We start from the raw sequence: 20,817 nt of genomic DNA, 5'->3' as shown, positions 1-20,817 counted from the left end.
CTAGTTAATATGACTAGAATATTATATACCAATACATAAATATGTTCATACATACATACAATATATACATAGAAATAGAACTATAACATAAGCAATTTCCCAAACTGTAACAGTATCTAGTAAGTGCATACTATTTACATATATGTAATGCAATTAAATTCATATACTCCATTATTTATGAGAATATATATGTTGGTTAGACACTTCATACATATTCCTTTTTGCTATATTTAGGGTTTCCTTAAATAAGTTACCCTTACAAGTGTTTTACCATTGTTTCGAATTGCTACATTGCTACATGGTTGACTTACTATGACTAAGTATCCGACTCTCATTCATTTTGAAATGCTTTAGAATGACGCTCTATATGTATATATGTATATAGTTTTCTAAGTTGTATTTTTAGTTTTCAATATCCATTATGTTTTTTCATTATTATTGTGAACCAGCCTGTTTATCAGAAAAATATATATTGACCCATTGCGCTGATTATAATTGTAACAATTGATTACTATGTATCAGCATTCATGGGTGTGTTATTTCCCTTTGGTTTTAGCCAATTATATGGCACTATCTACTTTAAATAGGTACTGTGCGCCAAACCTGTCAGGCTATGATTATGGCTTCTGCCAAAACGCGTAAGCCGGTTTAAAACGCAGCACCCCATTGCTGCTCCATGTTTGCTGCTGATTCTTGTTGTTTAGGATGTTGAAAAAATATTTGGTTTTATCTTAGAAGAAACTGTGGTACATTGTTGTTTCTTGTTGCTTCAAATTTTAACTACATATTTTTTTCCTTTTTAAAGAACACTAAATCAAATGTTTTTTCCTGCAAGGTATTTAAACCTTGCAGTCTATGCATACTTCTCAACTGTCCCAGATCTTGCAGGATTGCTACAAGGTCTGTCTGTTGTTTATTCTGCAGCTTCCCCAGGCAAATATTCCAGTTTCTAGACTCTGTCCATCACCACCAATGACACATCCTGTCTTTCCAGGGCATACCCCAGTTCCTCCTATCATAGCACTGAACACTGGTCAAATCACAATAAATATATGTTTTTAAGTCCCAATGGCGGCTAATATGGCAAGAACACACACCCATGCTGTTGTTGTTTTTTTTAATTCTCACAAATTGAAAGTGCAGTCAATTTTAAGTCAAATGACCCACCCTAGGGCTGGCTCAAGACATTGTGTGGCCTGGGTTCAAGTATGAGATGGTGGCCCCAAGAAGATTCTCTCCCTATATGGCATCCTTGTCAAATTCTTCTTGTATGATGTGTTTTTAGAGACCGTTATGACCCACTCTATTAGTAATAGTAAGTTCCCACGGGAACAGGGCTCCCAATTCCCCCTGTATTTGTTTGTTAAACTTTGTCTGGTGTCTTATATTGTACTGTCCTTTTATCTTTGTTACCCATGGACAGCGCTGCGGAATCTGTTGGTGCTTTAAAAATAAAGAAGAATAATAGTAGACTGAACTTCACTGTTAATTGAAGTGTCATGGTAATCATGATGTGACTTTCACCTGATGCTATGTTTGGGAGCAGGGACACTGATGCACACACTGATATTTTCATAGGTCACTTTCCCAAATTAGACTAAGGTTAAATTAGTAAATTTATTATTACTGAAAAAAAATTGTAAATGTTTTTGTATTATTTAATCTCAGGACACATTTTCAGGCATATTTGTGTATGAGAATCAATTTTTTCTCAAAGACATAATGAAGGCTTTGGCAAAACATTACCAGTTAGTATTTGATCATTGATTTTCCTACATATGGCAAAACACAGGAACAAACATGAGACTAAGTAAACACAAATTAAAGAGCTGATCACAGTAACAGTAAAGGAAATTGGAGTTAAAAGATGATTACTTTGAGTGCTTGTAGATTCTATGGCCTAGATTTAGAGTTCGGCGGTAAAAGGGCTGTTAACGCTCCGCGGGTTTTTTTCTGGCCGCACCATAAATTTAACTCTGGTATCGAGAGTTCAAACAAATGCTGCGTTAGGCTCCAAAAAAGGAGCGTAGAGCATTTTTACCGCAAATGCAACTCTCGATACCAGAGTTGCTTACGGACGCGGCCGGCATCAAAAACGTGCTCGTGCACGATTCTCCCATAGGAAACAATGGGGCTGTTTGAGCTGAAAAAAAACCTAACACCTGCAAAAAAGCAGCGTTCAGCTCCTAACGCAGCCCCATTGTTTCCTATGGGGAAACACCTCCTAAGTCTGCACCTAACACCCTAACATGTACCCCGAGTCTAAACACCCCTAACCTTACACTTATTAACCCCTAATCTGCCGCCCCCGCTATCGCTGACCCCTGCATTACACTTTTAACCCCTAATCTGCCGCTCCGTAAACCGCCGCCACCTACGTTATCCCTATGTACCCCTAATCTGCTGCCCTAACATCGCCGACCCCTATGTTATATTTATTAACCCCTAATCTGCCCCCCACAACGTCGCCGACACCTACCTACACTTATTAACCCCTAATCTGCCGAGCGGACCTGAGCGCTACTATAATAAAGTTATTAACCCCTAATCCGCCTCACTAACCCTATCATAAATAGTATTAACCCCTAATCTGCCCTCCCTAACATCGCCGACACCTACCTTCAATTATTAACCCCTAATCTGCCGACCGGAGCTCACCGCTATTCTAATAAATGTATTAACCCCTAAAGCTAAGTCTAACCCTAACACTAACACCCCCCTAAGTTAAATATAATTTTTATCTAACGAAATAAATTAACTCTTATTAAATAAATAATTCCTATTTAAAGCTAAATACTTACCTGTAAAATAAATCCTAATATAGCTACAATATAAATTATAATTATATTATACCTATTTTAGGATTAATATTTATTTTACAGGCAACTTTGTAATTATTTTAACCAGGTACAATAGCTATTAAATAGTTAAGAACTATTTAATAGTTACCTAGTTAAAATAATTACAAATTTACCTGTAAAATAAATCCTAACCTAAGATATAATTAAACCTAACACTACCCTATCAATAAAATAATTAAATAAACTACCTACAATTACCTACAATTAACCTAACACTACACTATCAATAAATTAATTAAACACAATTGCTACAAATAAATAAAATTAAATAAACTATCTAAAGTACAAAAAATAAAAAAGAACTAAGTTACAGAAAATAATAAAATATTTACAAACATAAGAAAAATATTACAACAATTTTAAACTAATTACACCTACTCTAAGCCCCCTAATAAAATAACAAAGCCCCCCAAAATAAAAAATTCCCTACCCTATTCTAAAATACAAATATTACAAGCTCTTTTACCTTACCAGCCCTGAACAGGGCCCTTTGCGGGGCATGCCCCAAGAATTTCAGCTCTTTTGCCTGTAAAAAAAAACATACAATACCCCCCCCCCAACATTACAACCCACCACCCACATACCCCTAATCTAACCCAAACCCCCCTTAAATAAACCTAACACTACCCCCCTGATGATCTATCAGCCAATCGGAATTAAGGTAGGAATTTTCTGATTGGCTGATGGAATCAGCCAATCAGAATATAGTTCAATCCGATTGGCTGATCCAATCAGCCAATCAGATTGAGCTCGCATTCTATTGGCTGTTCCGATCAGCCAATAGAATGCGAGCTCAATCTGATTGGCTGATTGGATCAGCCAATCGGATTGAACTATATTCTGATTGGCTGATTCCATATTGATAGGGTAGTGTTAGGTTTAATTATATCTTAGGTTAGGATTTATTTTACAGGTAAATTTGTAATTATTTTAACTAGGTAACTATTAAATAGTTCTTAACTATTTAATAGCTATTGTACCTGGTTAAAATAATTACAAAGTTGCCTGTAAAATAAATATTAATCCTAAAATAGGTATAATATAATTATAATTTATATTGTAGCTATATTAGGATTATTTTACAGGTAAGTATTTAGCTTTAAATAGGAATTATTTATTTAATAAGAGTTAATTTATTTCGTTAGATAAAAATTATATTTAACTTAGGGGGGTGTTAGTGTTAGGGTTAGACTTAGCTTTAGGGGTTAATACATTTATTAGAATAGCGGTGAGCTCCGGTCGGCAGATTAGGGGTTAATAATTGAAGGTAGGTGTCGGCGATGTTAGGGAGGGCAGATTAGGGGTTAATACTATTTATGATAGGGTTAGTGAGGCGGATTAGGGGTTAATAACTTTATTATAGTAGCGCTCAGGTCCGCTCGGCAGATTAGGGGTTAATAAGTGTAGGTAGGTGTCGGCGACGTTGTGGGGGGCAGATTAGGGGTTAATAAATATAACATAGGGGTCGGCGATGTTAGGGGTAGCAGATTAGGGGTACATAGGGATAACGTAGGTGGCGGCGATTTGCGGTCGGAAGATTAGGGGTTAATTATTTTAAGTAGCTTGCGGCGACGTTGTGGGGGGCAAGTTAGGGGTTAATAGATATAATACAGGGGTCGGCGGTGTTAGGGGCAGCAGATTAGGGGTACATAAGTATAACGTAGGTGGCGGTCGGCAGATTAGGGGTTAAAAATTTTAATCGAGTGGCGGCGATGTGGGGGGACCTCGGTTTAGGGGTACATAGGTAGTTTATGGGTGTTAGTGTACTTTAGGGTACAGTAGTTAAGAGCTTTATAAACCGGCGTTAGCCAGAAAGCTCTTAACTCCTGCTATTTTCAGGCGGCTGGAATCTTGTCGTTAGAGCTCTAACGCTCACTGCAGAAACGACTCTAAATACCAGCGTTAGAAAGATCCCATTGAAAAGATAGGCTACGCAAATGGCGTAGGGGGATCTGCGGTATGGAAAAGTCGCGGCTGAAAAGTGAGCGTTAGACCCTTTAATCACTGACTCCAAATACCAGCGGGCGCCCAAAACCAGCGTTAGGAGCCTCTAACGCTGGTTTTGACGGCTACCGCCGAACTCTAAATCTAGGCCTATATATGTTCTTGGGTCACTATAATAGAAATGTTTTTAATAGCATAGTAGCATAATGGCTTATAAAATCTTTAAATCAGTATTACATAAACCACTTAATTTGTTTCCATCATTCTGTTATGCAGTAGCATAATACAAAAACAGAACAATTAAGATCACAAGAATTCTCTCAAAAATAAACCGTGTACATAGTAAATCAGTAATATATATATTTTAACTTTGTTTTACCTTTTTCTTAAGATAGAGAAATTCTCTGTTTTTATAATCAACATTAATCTGTATCCCAATGGGCTAGATTTATAGATGATCATAATGTTCCCTGGGAAATTTTTCTAAAAGCAAGATCACGTTCAAAGTTGATTGAGCATGGTTTTACCTGTGCATTCAATATTTTGTTAGTGAGAGTTCCTACCATTGATATTTATATTTGTGTAGGTCAAATATTAACCTCTATCAACAAGATAACAATACTAATAATAATAATAATAATATTCCTTTAGTAGATTGTGATACATTTTAATGCACCAACAAATCAAGTTTTTTTTTTTATTCCAGAAAGTCAAACAGATAGACGGGCGCCTTATGTGCATATCAATCAGTCATGTTCAACACAAAGATTAGTGCAAATATTTGGGTACTCCCATTTAGCAAAAGCACCCTAATGTGCTGGTAGACGCTGGCTGATCTTTTATGGTGAATTAGCTCACCCACTACGGACAGCAAGAACAATCCAATGGTCTCTAAAAAGTTAGATTTGTATCATGCTTAGTATTAAACTATATCACACTGCTTGTTCATAATAAAAACATCTTTAATAAAATGTTATAAAAACAATGCAGTAAGTGACGGGGGGCTTACAACAAGCTCCCCTTTGCTGTGTAACACATTTCTTGGCTCTAAATCTCAGCTGTTTCATCAGGAATAAAAGATCAGCCTGTGTCTACCAGCACATTAGGGTGTTTTTGCTAAATGTGAGTAGCCTGATATTTGCACTAATCTTCATGTTGAACTTGACTGATTGATATTCACATGAGGTGCCCCACTATCTCTTTGATTTTCTAGAATTTTGATAGATTATGTTAGATTGTTTTTTTATTCCGGGAGAGCAGCGTTTTTTTATTCCATAAGCTATCAAGACCTCACAGGTTTCTTCTTCAGATGTAGAAACTTGATTTTTTTGGTCCATTAAAAGGTATCACAATCTACTTAAGGAAAATTTTTATGTGGGACCAATATGGCAACAACCCTTTTAATTTTGTTAATAATAATAATAATAATAATAATAATAATAATAACAATAGAAAGATATATTTTGATGGAACATAAGAACTATAGGCCCAACAAGTCTTCCCAATTTTTTTTCCTAAAAGTGTAAACTTTAGTTAATACGATAACCTTATGCTTCTCCCAGGCATTCTTGAAGTCTCCTACAGTGTTTGTCATTACCATCTCAAATGAAAGTTTATTTCATAATTCAATCATCATGAAGAAGAGCTTTGTAAAATTACTCCTGAACCTTTCCTTCAACTTGAGATCATGACTCCTTATTCTTGAAGTTTTAATTTTTATAAAAAAAATATATACTCACAGCCTCAGCTTTACAAAGCCCCTCAATATACTTGAGCATTTCTATCATATCACCTCTTTTCCTTCTCTTCTGTAAGCTTTTCATATTTAGGTCATTAAAGGTTCTCCTAGTATGTTTTAATAATAATAATAATAATAATAACATTAATAGATGATACTACTACTACTACTACTAGTAATAATAAAAATACAATTAGATATTTATTTTCATATTATTTTTAAAAATATATATTTATATTTTATAACATACTACACTGTCAGAAAAAAGGGTATGATTGGGGTCCGTTTGTGAACACTTACGGTCCAACTGCTGTGGTTGAACCCTCAATGAGTCATAATTACACCTTAAGAAAGTAATATGTACCATTTAGGGGTAAATAAGGTACAGATATGTTTCCAACTGTCAAAGGGTCCATGCCTGTACCATTTTATCCCCCCAAAAAGGTACAATCACTTGTGTGACCAAAAGGTTTAAGGGATGGGCAGTTCAAGGTGGCCAAACCCTGCAATCTGTGCACCTGAGCATTATTATTTACCAAGATGGTAAACAGTTATTTTATATTTAGGTCACATAAAGTTTTCCACGGTGATCTCAATTATTTAATGAACATATAATATACAATCACCCAAAATTAATTCAACATACATGTTGTACAGCAAAATAGTTAATGTTCACTGGTTGTTGGTTAAATGCAAGAGGTGGACAAAACAACAAAAAAAACTTAACAAACCATATCTTCACTGATACTGTGTTGCTGGTTCTAAACAGCCCACAAGCACTTAATTAACATTTTAATGGTTATATTTAGAGCATCAAGATGATAACTTTTACACATAAAGCAAATATAGTAACTTAAATTGCAAAGAAAAAATGTAATTTTAAACTCTATAAAATTAACAAGAGCTTTTTAAGAACCAGTTTAAAAAAATCTTTTAAAAAATTGTTACTGTTCCCCAGTCACATTCAAAGACATTTTGTAACATGCCATCTCTTGGTAGAAAGTTCCTAGACATTGTGTAGCACTAGCTATTGGTTGAAAGTTCCTTGACATTGTGTAACACAGTGCCATCTATTGGTTGAAAGTTCCTAGACTTTGTCTAAGGTCTAAGGTTCATCACCAAAATATGTACTGGGGAAAAAGACTGATTTGCATATGTGTTGCCTAGTGACAATTCAAATGTATGGTTGTGAGTTTTATCATTTGTGCCCTCCCTGAATCCCCCTTCCATTTGTTAGAGTTATATTTTATTATTATGTTATTGTCTTTATGTTTTCTCTATGTTTATGTTTTATGTGGAGGGTGTCACCATAAGTTAAATGGTGTGTTGTTATAGTCTAGCCCTGAGTGAATTTAAGCATTTTGAGTAGCTCATTTGGGACCAGTTGGTCTTACCTGGTTCTTTCAGGAATTTCAGTGGCAGAGTCTTAGGGCCTACTTACTGGCTGCACTTTCCAAAATCATCAAAGTCAGTGTGACTACTCTATATGTTTTTTATTTATTTTATTATTTATTTTATTATTTATTATTAAAGCTAGACAAATAGGTTGATGTATATTTGAATTGTATTTAATACATTTGATGGAACAGCATTTTGGAATTTTTAATATGCTGTGATGAGTACACATTTTCCATCATATGATACAATTGTTTTGTCAAAGGCCAAATTTGCATAATTTGTAAGGGTACTTTATGGTACCATAGCACTAAGGTCAATTTTAGTCACAAAAGGTACACATTTGCCGTTGAAAGGTACAATCTGCAATACTAATATGTTCCCTTGTTAAATGGTACTGCGTTTGTAGCTTTGAGGGTACTTCCCCAGTGACAAGCTGTTGTACCCATGAAGGTACAGTTTTTACACATTTTTTCTGACAATGTAGATGTGTTGTTTTATTTTGAATACATTATTATTGTATTTAAATTTAATACACATATTTGGGTTTCACCTGTGCTGGGCTGTGGAGCTATAAGTATCTATAATGTTGCTTTCTTAATAAGAAAATTCAGATTTTGAGAGAGTTCTTATAGATACTGACTGACAATTTTTTTTTATTTTTGGGTCATATTCACACAAGCTGAAAAAAAATACAGACTAGGATCATATTTTCATTAAATGCAAGTTGCAGTTTAATTCTTTTTGACAGAGCCAGCCTACAACTTAAAACCACAATCTAGATCTGGAAAAAGGAAACAGGAAATTCAAATAGAATTTACTAGTAGACAGAATCTCAAATTTGCAACTTTTATCGGATCAGGTTAAATACTGGTATGAAGCTGTTGGGAGGGGAAAAGACTCCCATTAATGGGCATAAAACTCTAAGGTAGAGAGGATAATATTTTTCAATTTTTGAGTCACAATATATTAAACTGAAAAAAGGCCTTAAAGGGACAGTCAAGTCCAAAGAAAACGTTCATGATTCAAATAGGACATGCAATTTTAAACAACTTTCCAATTTACTTTTATGAACAATTGTGCTTTGTTCTCTTGGTATTCTTAGTTGAAAGCTAAACCTAGGAGGCTCATATGCTAATTTCTTAGACCTTGAAGGCTGCCTCTAATTTGAATGCATTTTGACAGTTTTTCACCACTAGAGGTGTTAGTTCATGTGTTTCATATAGATAACATTGAGCTCATGCACGTGATATTACCTAGGAGTGAGCACTGATTGGCTAAAATGCAAGTCTGTCAAAAGAACTGAAATAAAAGGCCAGTTTGCAGAGGCATAAATACAAGGTAATCACTGAGGAAAAAAGTGTATTATTTTAACTGTGTTGGTTATGCAAAACTGGGGAATGGGTAATAAGTGGATTATCTATCTTTTTAAACAACAACAATTCTGGTGTTGACTGTCCCTTTAAGAACACTGCTCTTAAAGTGACATATTACCTAAACACTGAATAACTTCAACATGATGCAGCATATTTGCAAAAAGCTACCTAGAAAATATCACATGAAGATCACTAAGTAAAAAAGGAAGATATTTCACCTAATAAAATCCTCAGTAGCCACATCCCATTTTAGAGAAACTTTAAACATCCAATCTGGATGCTTGTCCCAGGATTTACAAGTGAGCGTACGTCTGGCATTTCTTTTCCTCTTCCGTAACAGGAAGTTTATTGTGACATCTCACAAGATTATGGTGAAGTCTTACAAGATTGTGACAAAATCCCACAAGATCACAGTAAAGCAAACTGTGAACACAGTACTGACGGCTGTTTGTTTAGTTTGTTTTTACACTACACTTTGCAAACACCATTGTAAGTCCCAGGACTAGGGACGGGCGTATGTTTTGCAACATTCGAAAAATTAAACAAATTTTAATACATTCGTTCATTTAAAATTTTGAATGTTTGTATAACATTCTAACATTTGTTTAAAGTAATAGTATTTCTAATGCTTTCTTTAAATGTAATATTCAATTAGAATTTTTCTAATAACTCGATTTGAATTTTGCAATATTTGAATTTGAAAGATTTGAATCAATATTTTCATAATCGTATTTCTTATGCTCTCTTTAAATGTAATATTTGAATTATGCAATATTCCAAATAGACATTTCCAAATCAGCCAATGGGATTTAATTTGCTCTCATCCTATTGGCTAATTTTAATTTTAAGATTTAAATCAGCCAATAGAAATGCAAGGTATGCAATTTTTATGGTACCATAGCACTAAGGTCCATTTTAGTCACAAAAGGTACATATTTGCCTTTGAAAGGTACAATCTGCAATACTAATATGTTCCCTTGTTAAATGGTACTGCGGTTGTAGCTTTGAGGGTACTGCCCCAGTGACAAGCTGTTGTACCCCTAAAGGTACAGTTTTTACACATTTTTTCTGACAATGTAGATGTGTTGTTTTATTTTGAATACATTATTATTGTATTTACATTTAATACACATATTTGGGTTTCACCTGTGCTGGGCTGTGGAGCTATAAGTATCTATAATGTTGCTTTCTTAATAAGAAAATTCAGATTTTGAGAGAGTTCTTATAGATACTGACTGACAATTATTTTTTATTTTTGGGTCATATTCACACAAGCTGAAAAAATTACAGACTAGGATCATATTTTCATTAAATGCAAGTTGCAGTTTAATTCTTTTTGACAGAGCCAGATAACAACTTAAAACCACAATCTAGATCTGGAAAAAGGATCAGGTTGAATACTGGTATGAAGCTGTTGGGAGGGGATAAAGACTCCCATTAATGGGCATAAAATTCTAAGGTAGAGAAGATAATATTTTTCAGTTTTTGAGTCACAATATATCAAACTGAAAAAAGGCCTTAAAGGGACATTCAAGTCCAAAGAAAACTTTCATGATTCAAATAGGACATGCAATTTTAAACAACTTTCCAATTTACTTTTATGAACAATTGTGCTTTGTTCTCTTGGTATTCTTAGTTGAAAGCTAAACCTAGGAGGTTCATATGCTAATTTCTTAGACCTTGAAGGACGCCTCTAATTTGAATGCATTTTGACAGTTTTTCACCACTAGAGGGTGTTAATTCATGTGTTTCATATAAATAACATTGAGCTCATGCACGTGATATTACCTAGGAGTGAGCACTGATTGGCTAAAATGCAAGTCTGTCAAAAGAACTGAAATAAAAGGCCAGTTTGCAGAGGCATAAATACAAGGTAATTACTGAGGAAAAAAAGTGTATTATTATAACTGTGTTGGTTATGCAAAACTGGGGAATGGGTAATAAAGGGATTATCTATTTTTTTAAACAACAACAATTCTGGTGTTGACTGTCCCTTTAAGAACACTGCTCTTAAAGTGACATATTACCTAAACACTGAATAACTTCAACATGATGCAGCATATTTGCAGAAAGCTACCTAGAAAATATCACATGAAGATCACTAAATTTAAAAGGTAGATATTTCACCTAATAAAATCCTCAGTAGCCAAATCCCATTTTAGAGAAACTTTAAACATCCAATCTGGATGCTTGTCCCAGGATTTACAAGTGAGCGTACGTCTGGCATTTCTTTTCCATTTCTGTTACAGGAAGTTTATTGTGAAATCTAACAAGATTATGGTAAAGTCTTACAAGATTGTGACAAAATTCCACAAGATCACAGTAAATCAAACTGTGAACACAGTACTGACGGCTGTTTGTTTAGTTTGTTTTTACATTACACTTTGCAAGCTCCATTGTAAGTCCCAGGACTAGGGACGGGCGTATGTTTTGCAACATTCGAAAAATTAAACAAATTTTAATACATTCGTTTGTTTAAAATTTTGAATGTTTGTACAACATTCTAACATTTGTTTAATGTAATAGTATTTCTAATGCCTTCTTTAAATGTAATATTCAATTAGAATTTTTCTAATAACTCGATTTGAATTTTGCAATATTTGAATTTGAAAGATTTGAATCAATATTTTCATAATCGTATTTCTTATGCTCTCTTTAAATGTAATATTCGAATTATACAATACTCCAAATAGACATTTCCAAATCAGCCAATAGGATTTCAGTCGTCTCATCCTATTGGATAATTTTAAGATTTAAATCAGCCAATAGAAATGCAAGGTATGCAATTTTTAAATGGGTACCTTGCATTCAATCTTCAGTGTGGGGCGGTGATCGTATGAAGAGGATGCTCCACGCTGGATGGCTCCGCCGGTCCTGTTCCATGGTCACCTCCGCTCCGTGTCGCATTGGTCCTGGATTAAGATTGAAGAGGTCCCTGCGCTGGGTGAAGATATTGCCTCCTGGAAGAAGACCTTCTCTTCCGGACTTCAGGAACGGTGAGTATCTATTTAAGGGTTAGACTTAGGTTTTATTTTTATTTCTTTGGGTGTTTTTTTTTTTAGATTAGGACTTTGTTTTTTAATGGGCACACAAGAGCTGAATGCCCTTTTAAGGGCAGTGCCCATACAAATGCCCTTTTAATGGCAATGGGTAGCTTATGTTTTTTTAGTGTTAGGTTTTATTATTTTGGGGGTTTTGGTGGGTTGGGGGGTTTACTGTTAGGGGTTAATTTTTATTTTTAGGTAAAAGAGCTGATTGCTTTAGGGCAATGCCCTACAAAAGGGCTATTGGTAGTTTAGTCTTAGATTAGGGGGTATTTTTATATTGGTGGGGCTTTTTTATTTTATAGGGTATTATATTAGGTTTAATTTTTTTTATTTTGGATAATTTGGTTTATTTTTTTCTGTAATTTTAGACTTTTTTATTTTTTGTAAATTCAGATTTAATTATTGTAATTTAATCTTAGGTTTAATTTTTAAATTAATGTTAGGTTTTTATTTTAATTGCAATATAGGATTTTTTATTTTAATTGTAATTTAGGATTTTTTTTTTAAATTGCAATTTAGGATTATTTTATGCAATGGGGTTAATTTTGGGGGTGTTAGGTTAGGGGGCTTAGTGATTAGTTATTTGCGTTGTGGGGGCATGTCGGATTAGGGGTTAATAGTTTAAATAGGTTAATTGCATTGTGGGGGCATGGCGGTTAGGGGTTAATAGTTTTAATAGCTAGATTGCATTGTGGGGGCATGGCGGTTTCGATGTTAAAGGGACAGTAAAGTAAAAAAAAATATTTCAGGTTCATGTGCTAATTTCTTAGACCTTGAAGACTGCCTCTAATTTGAAAGCATTTTAACAGTTTTTCACCACTAGAGGGCGTTAGTTCATGTGTTTCACATAGAAAACATTGAGCTCAGGCACGTGAAACTCCTAGGAGCCAGCACTGATTGGCTAAAAATGCAAGTCTGTCAAAAGAACTGTTATAAGGGGGCAGTTTGCAGAGGCATAGATACAAGGTAATCACAGAGGTAAAAAGTATATTATTATAAGTGTGTTGGGTACGCAAAATTTGGGAATGGGTAATAAAGGGATTATCTACCTTTTTAAACAACAACAATTCTGGTGTTTACTGTCCCTTTAATAACTTTCATAGATACTTTGCGATATGGGGGTTGGCGGATTAGGGGGTTAATACATTTATTAGCTATTGCGGTGGGGGGTTGTGGTAGAGAGGTAGATATTACGCATGCGTTTGGTGATTTTAGCAGCGAGCAACGGGGAACATATACGCACCGAATATGCGATCGAGTGTAGTGTAAGGTCGGGTTACCATAGCAACCTATAAATGTTTTAGAAACCTGTTATCGGGTGGAAGCGTTAACACAACGCTAACTTACATCTACATGAAAGAGTGACTGCACACATAGCAGAAACTATTTCAATGGAAACCTGGTACTAAAATGGAGCCGTAAATTACTTTTAGCTGTTGGCCGCTTCGATAGCTTATGGCTCCATTTTTAACGGCTCAATGGAAGCGAGCTCTATTAGTCCACATTTTGACTGAGTCTAAAAGTAAAAGTTAAAAAGATCATTGTTATTCTGCCTATTTTCTGGGTTTGGTCTTTTATAGTCAATGAAAAGAAGTAGACTACCAACTTGTTTAAACCCAGGGTTCTCAACACCCAATATGTTATATGTGCAGTTGTTTAAACATCAAATATTGATATAGATCATTTTAGTTTTATATTAGAATGTCTATTTAAAATAAAGACTTTTTGTGCTACTTATTCATTCAAGTCTTCATTGATTTAACACTGAAACTAAATCACATGGGTCTAATAAAGAAATGTAAAAAAAAAGAAGAGATTAAATGTACTGGGAATATACTGTAGTAGTGTAAATGGTAACATTAATTCAATTCAGAACAGTTTGCCATCTGTCTCTTATAACAAAAGTAGTCACTGAGTATGTCACATGTAGATATAATATATATATATATATATATATATATATATATATATATATATAGTGGCTTGTGTAAAGTAGATAAGCTTTGAAGCATCATATAATATAAAAGCTGTATATTGAAGCTGTATTTTTTTTTTCAGACTTAAAGGGACAGTGTACACCAATTTTCATATAACTGCATGTAATAGACACTACTATAGAGAAGAATATGCACAGATACTGATCTAAAAAATCCAGTACAAAACCTTTTAAAAGGTGTTCCCAGTTTAGATGTTCACGGTTTAGCACTGTTGATGAGGCTACGCTGGGACACCCAGTGAAAAGGGCTGGGAAAACAGGAAGAGCAGACACTCCCCCCTTCCCTGCATATGAAAAGACAGATTCACAAACAGAAGAAACATATTAACACATAAATATATATGTATAAAAGCATATACATATATATATATATATATATATATATATTCACAGTATAAACACAGTCCTCATTCACCTCAATATAAAGGAACTTTCAGCACCATTTTTTTTTTTTTAAACACCCACATCCCCTCACTTTAACCCCTTGTAACTGATTTGTGCAGTTTGGGGCATTTTTTTTTACCTGGTTATTACACGTGCGCCCGTAAATGGGCAAATTTGCTCCTTTATGGGTGCACATTAAAATAGCGCTCCACTTGTAATCTAACCCTATGTAAGAACTTATTTGTATGAGCTGTATAGATATTTAATGACTATGTAAAGACTTTTAGGCTCATATCACAATACACCACATTGATTATATCATTAGCTTCATAGAGTACTGAGCAGCTCTGGTATAACATTTAATTCAAATAATATCAGAAAATTATTACCAGGATAAAATAGCAATAACTAACTGATCATAGGATATCTTAATTTACAACATTTTGATAAAGAATTAAGTTAAACAAATAGATATTTTAGAGAATTGTAAATGGAATCTATTTTTCTCCCAAAAAAATAAATATTTTCAAGAGAGAATTTCCTAACAAAATAAACATTAATGACACTTGAAAAATAATTTCATTAAATAGGTAGTTAAGAAATGTGCTTTTCAAAAACAAAATTCTTTTGGAACAGCAAAATAGAGAGTTAGTAGAATTTAATGAGAAAGTTGATAGAGCTAATTTCCCAGAATTCTCATATTACCGTAAACACTTTATTTGGAGCATTGTTTATTAAAGTTATTTTTGTATGGAAAGGAAGTATTCATATTCATATAAATATAAACCAAAAAAAAAATATTAAAGCTTCTTTTTTAAAATTGAAATGACATTTAAAAAAAAAAGTAAATTTATATTTGATATATTTTAAAGTGTAAATTCTAAAAGATATTTCAGTCTAATGAAGTTAATGAATAATTCCTTACATTCTTTATAATCAAACATCTTATTTTAGATAGAGAGATTGGAGCAATTATTTCTCTATTTATAGTTTGACAAAATGATATTTATCAAATACAGATATAGAATTTTATTACATCTTATTTTACAATATACAAAATTGATAATAAACTGTTGCTAAGCCTTGAGTGGTCTGAGAGCTAATCTTCAATGCAACACATTTGTAATACATATAAAATTAAAAAAAAATCTTCCTCCTCCAGGCACACATTGGACTCGTATATTTTTTCCCCCAAAAAAAACTTTATTACATTTTGTAGAGCATACACTTGTAGACATACAATTTAATTTACAAACCTTTACAAAAATAGCAACACATGTAATGATATATTTATTAATCCAATTAAATCCAATTAAATAAGTGCTAGCTTTTCATCTAAAAGGAAACATTAACATATGAGATGATTAGCAAAATAGAAGTGATATGTGGAGGTTCTCTCAGCATATCAGGCAAACCCATAAATCTATCTATCTATCTATCTATCTATCTATCTATCTATCTATCTATATACAGTGGTATGCAAAAGTTAAGGCACCCCTGACAATTTCCATGATTTTCATTTATAAATAATTTGGTGTTTGGATCAGCAATTTCATTTTGATCTATCAAATAACTGAAGGACACAGTAATATTTCAGTAGTGAAATGAGGTTTATTGGACAGAAAATGTGCAATATGCATCCAAATGTAATTAGCCAGGTGCATAAATTTGGGCACCCTTGTCATTTTGTTGATTTGAATACCTGTAACTACCTAGCACTGATTAATTGGAACACACAATTGGTTTAGTGAGCCCATTAAGCCTTGAACTTCATAGACAAGTGCATCCAATCATGACAAAAGGTATTAAAGGTGGCCAATTGCAAGTTGTTGTTCTCTTTGACTCTCCTCTGAAGAGTGGCAACATGGGGGCCTCCAAACAACTCTCAAATTACCTGAAAACAAAGATTGTTCAACATTATGGTTTAGGGGAAGGCTACAAAAAGCTATTGCAGAAATTTAAGCTGTCAGTGTCCACTGTGAGGAACATAGTGAGGAAAATGGTGAGGAAATTGTAGAGCACAGGCACAGTTCTTGTTAAGGCCAGAGGTGGCAAGCCAAGTAAAATATTGGAGAGGCAAAGGCAAAGGATGATGAGAACAGTCAAAAAAAGCCCACAGACCACCTCCAAAGACCTACAGCATCATCTTGCTGCAGATAGTGTCACTGTGCATCGTCAGCTATTCAGCGCACTTTGCACAAAGAGAAGAGTAATGCGGGAGAAGCCTTTTGTGCACACACGCCACAAACAGAGTCGCTTGAGGTTTGCAAACACACATTTGGACAAGCCAGCTTCATTTTGGAAGAAGGTGCTGTGGACTGATGAAACAAAGATTGTGTTATTTGGTCATAACAAGGGGCATATGAATGGCGGCAAAAGAACACAGTGTTCCAAGACAAACACTTGCTACCCACAGTAAAATTTGGTGGATGTTCCATCATGCTATGAGGCTGTGTGGCCAGTGCTGGTACTGGGAATCTTGTTAAAGTTGAGGGTCACATGGATTCCACTCAATATCAGCAGATACTTGAGAATATTGTTGAGGAATCAGTCACAAAGTTGAAGTTACGCCGGGGCTGGATATTTCAACAATACAACAACCCAAAACACTGCTCAAAATCTACTCTGACATTTATGCAGAGGAACAAGTACAATGTTCTGGAATGGCCATCCCAGTCCCCAGACCAGAATATCATTGAAAATCTGTGGGGTGATTTGAAGTGGGCTGTCCATGCTTGGCAACCCTCTAACCTAACTGAACTGGAGATGTTTTGCAAGGAGGAATGGTCCAAAATACCTTCATCTAGAATCCAGACACTAATTGCAGGCTATAGGAAGCGTCTAGAGGCGTATGAAACCCCTATAGGGGATCTACTTGGAGTAGTACAGCCCATTTGACAGCCTCTTACTTAACTCATATGACTGAGGTTTGTTTATGTAAGTAGTTCCCATATAGGGGTTTCATACTCCGCACTTCCTCACTTTACGTTTATTTGATATCTACCACGCTGAATTCCACAATGTTTGGTGTAACTGACTTCATTCCCACCAACTGAACTTTTTTGTTTTCACGTATCCACTATATTGGACTTTTATATTAACTATTGATGACCATTATCATTACTATTGGTGACAACGAATTGATCTGTATACAATTAATCGATTTGTGTGTGTATATATATTTTTGTATATTCATTGTATATCTCAAATTTCGTATATAAAATTCCGTATATTGACTTTACATTTTGCTGATTTGCTCATATCCCCCTATTTATTATAAGCCTTGGGTGGTATCATTTCCAAGCGCTAAGGTTTTTCTTCCCATATATATATATATGTATATATATATGTGTGTTTCCATGTAAAGTTAGCACTCTAGCATGACTTCTTAGAGCCTGAGTCATAAATGTGTCTAGGCATACAAAAAAGACTCCTCTCCTTTTCAAAGTTTTTACATTTAGTGGTTCCAATAAATGCTTCATCAGAGGCTTTGTCATATATATATATATATATATATATATATATATATAAAGAGAATGTTAAGGTGTGAAAATGGGTCATCTATAGATGGACTTTGAGGTACCTACTCACATAACAGTGAACAAGATAAACATTAAATACTTTATTATCTAAGGGGGCTCTTAACTGTCTGCCATCATACATGACCCATGAAACACCCAGACACTGGGGATCGCAAGAAGAAGAAAGAAAATAAAAAAATATATGTTAGTTTCATGGGATTATCTAGGTAATGTAGTAACAAATAGATATGCCATATTGTATTGGCTAACATATTTTGTCTATCTTTGTAGCCAAATATCCCATATATCCCAACAAGTCTTCATTTTATCTTTTGACTTGTAAAATTGCTTTTCCATTGTGGCCATATAGTCTACTATAGCAGATACCTTGAATGTATCTGGTTATTCAATGTATTTTTTCAGTACTACAAACATCAGCCATTTACAATTAACTCTTTCAATGCATGACTATTCTAGACCATCTTTTGGGTTTCTTGTTAATATTTTCTTGTCAATAAATGTTAAAAACTGCATTTTTATATCAGTTTCTCTGGCTAATAATTTAGTCAGAAGTTGCATATTTTAATGGTTTCCTTAATCCTTACAATCAGGTTATATTGTGAAGACTTATTGATTGTACTTACTTTTTGAATTTATTTGTTATCTCAGATTATAGTTATGCTATAAAAGACATTACATTGTGTGACTATTTTTGAGGGCTATATTAAACTTCTGTTGAAATGGTATAGAGTGCCCACTAGATTGTCCAAAATGTTTGTGGGCTCGTCTCCATTATGCTGGCGACAGTGTGGTGGAGAGGGCTCTGACCTCCATATATGGTGGCAGTGCCCGAAGCTAGTCCCTCTTTGGCGGGACGTGGAGACCTTACTCCACTCCATGAATCTCCCTGTAACTTTGACCCCCCAGTGCATCGTTTTCCATGTGTTTGAGGCCGGACTATCTAAACATAATAAACAACTGTTAATATACATCATCTCTGCCACAAAGCTGTGTATTGCTAGAGCGTGGAAGCAGGTAGAGCCACCCTCTCTGACTGCTGTCTGCGAAACTGTGCAATTTCTGGCAACAATGGAAAAATCGATATATAGTTCCCTCGATCGAATGGAAGACTATTGGGAGATCTGGTCTGATTGGATACAGATCCTATGATAAGTATAGAAAGACATCTGGAAACAGGAATTCTATGTATATGTACACAATTTATTTTATTTTATTTTTTATTTTATTTTTTTTTATTTTTTTTTTCCCTCTTCCCCCCTTCCTCCCCCCCCCACTTCCCCCCTATTTCTTTCTCTTCTTGGCTTACCTCTTTTTCTCTCTACTCTGGTTTCCTCCCTATGCCAGAGACTGGAGAGATATGATTGATACGCCAGGTCAGCATGATCTTTTTTTCTCTTCCGAATTCAAGCATATGATAGTACCTCTCAGCCCCCTTGAGGTGGGGTTGCAAGACACCAACAAAAAACAAACGAAAACAAATTGAGGGTTCGATAGTCCCTAGACTTAGATGAACAGGAGTGGTGCTTCTGACATTAGTTATTCTAAATATGTGTAGGAACTTGTTTTGTTTTATTGGTTTCTTATATATCTATATTGATATTATATTATGTTGTGAATTTATGTCGGATGCACTGTATTTGATTTATGTTTTCTTTTTTCCCTCAATAAAAAAAACTTTGAAAAAAAAAAAAAAAAATATTAGATACATTTGAAAAACAAAAAAAAAACAAAAAACAAAAAAACTAGGTACAAATAATATTTGGAGATTAACCATCAAGTCACCTGATGTGACTCTCCCATACAAATCATAAATAAATCCTAAAATATTTAATGCTATTTAATTTGTAATTAAATTAAGTATAAGAATCAAACAAAAAGTATAAACTATATAAACAATGATTAGCAGTGAATACAAATACTTCTACACTATTCACATAAACCTAATTAGATATCCATAGCATTTTTCAAATAATTAGAACAAAAATATGCCCCTCTGGACTTACCCAATTCCAACTCTAAGTAAAATCAAACCTCTATTTTGAGACTCCCACCAAAATATCAATCAGAGGTCAAAACACACCAGAGAGGAACAGGACAGTAAGTAAGATAAAAAAATCTGTCACCTAGAGCAAATTGTAAGAAGAAATTCCAATCTAGTTCCTACATAACACTCCAGTCTACAAAGTCCATAACAGTGTGGTTCAAACTCCACAAGAGTTTATTTCAATGGAGTTTAGCCTTACAAGAAGGAGGGGGGGGGGCTCTGCTGGAAGGTTTATTTTACCTTAATGTTAAAAGACTTCTATGCTGGTTTCTATTACGTGAATAGATTAGATAACAGGGAGTCAGACTTGCTCATGTGTAGATCAGTCAGAATGTAACCTGAGGTTCAAAGATGTCAGCTCCCATATTGAGTGCAGGGCTACACTGACATTGTATTAGTGCTTATTATACAAAAAAACAATGCTATTTGCTGTTTTGTAAACAATATATTTCTATTTAGATTTACTTTGATTTGACATATTTGTTTTTAT

Source organism: Bombina bombina, chromosome 5, assembly GCF_027579735.1.
Source record: "Bombina bombina isolate aBomBom1 chromosome 5, aBomBom1.pri, whole genome shotgun sequence".
NCBI lineage: Eukaryota > Metazoa > Chordata > Amphibia > Anura > Bombinatoridae > Bombina > Bombina bombina.
Note: the sequence above shows the minus strand (reverse complement) of the source record.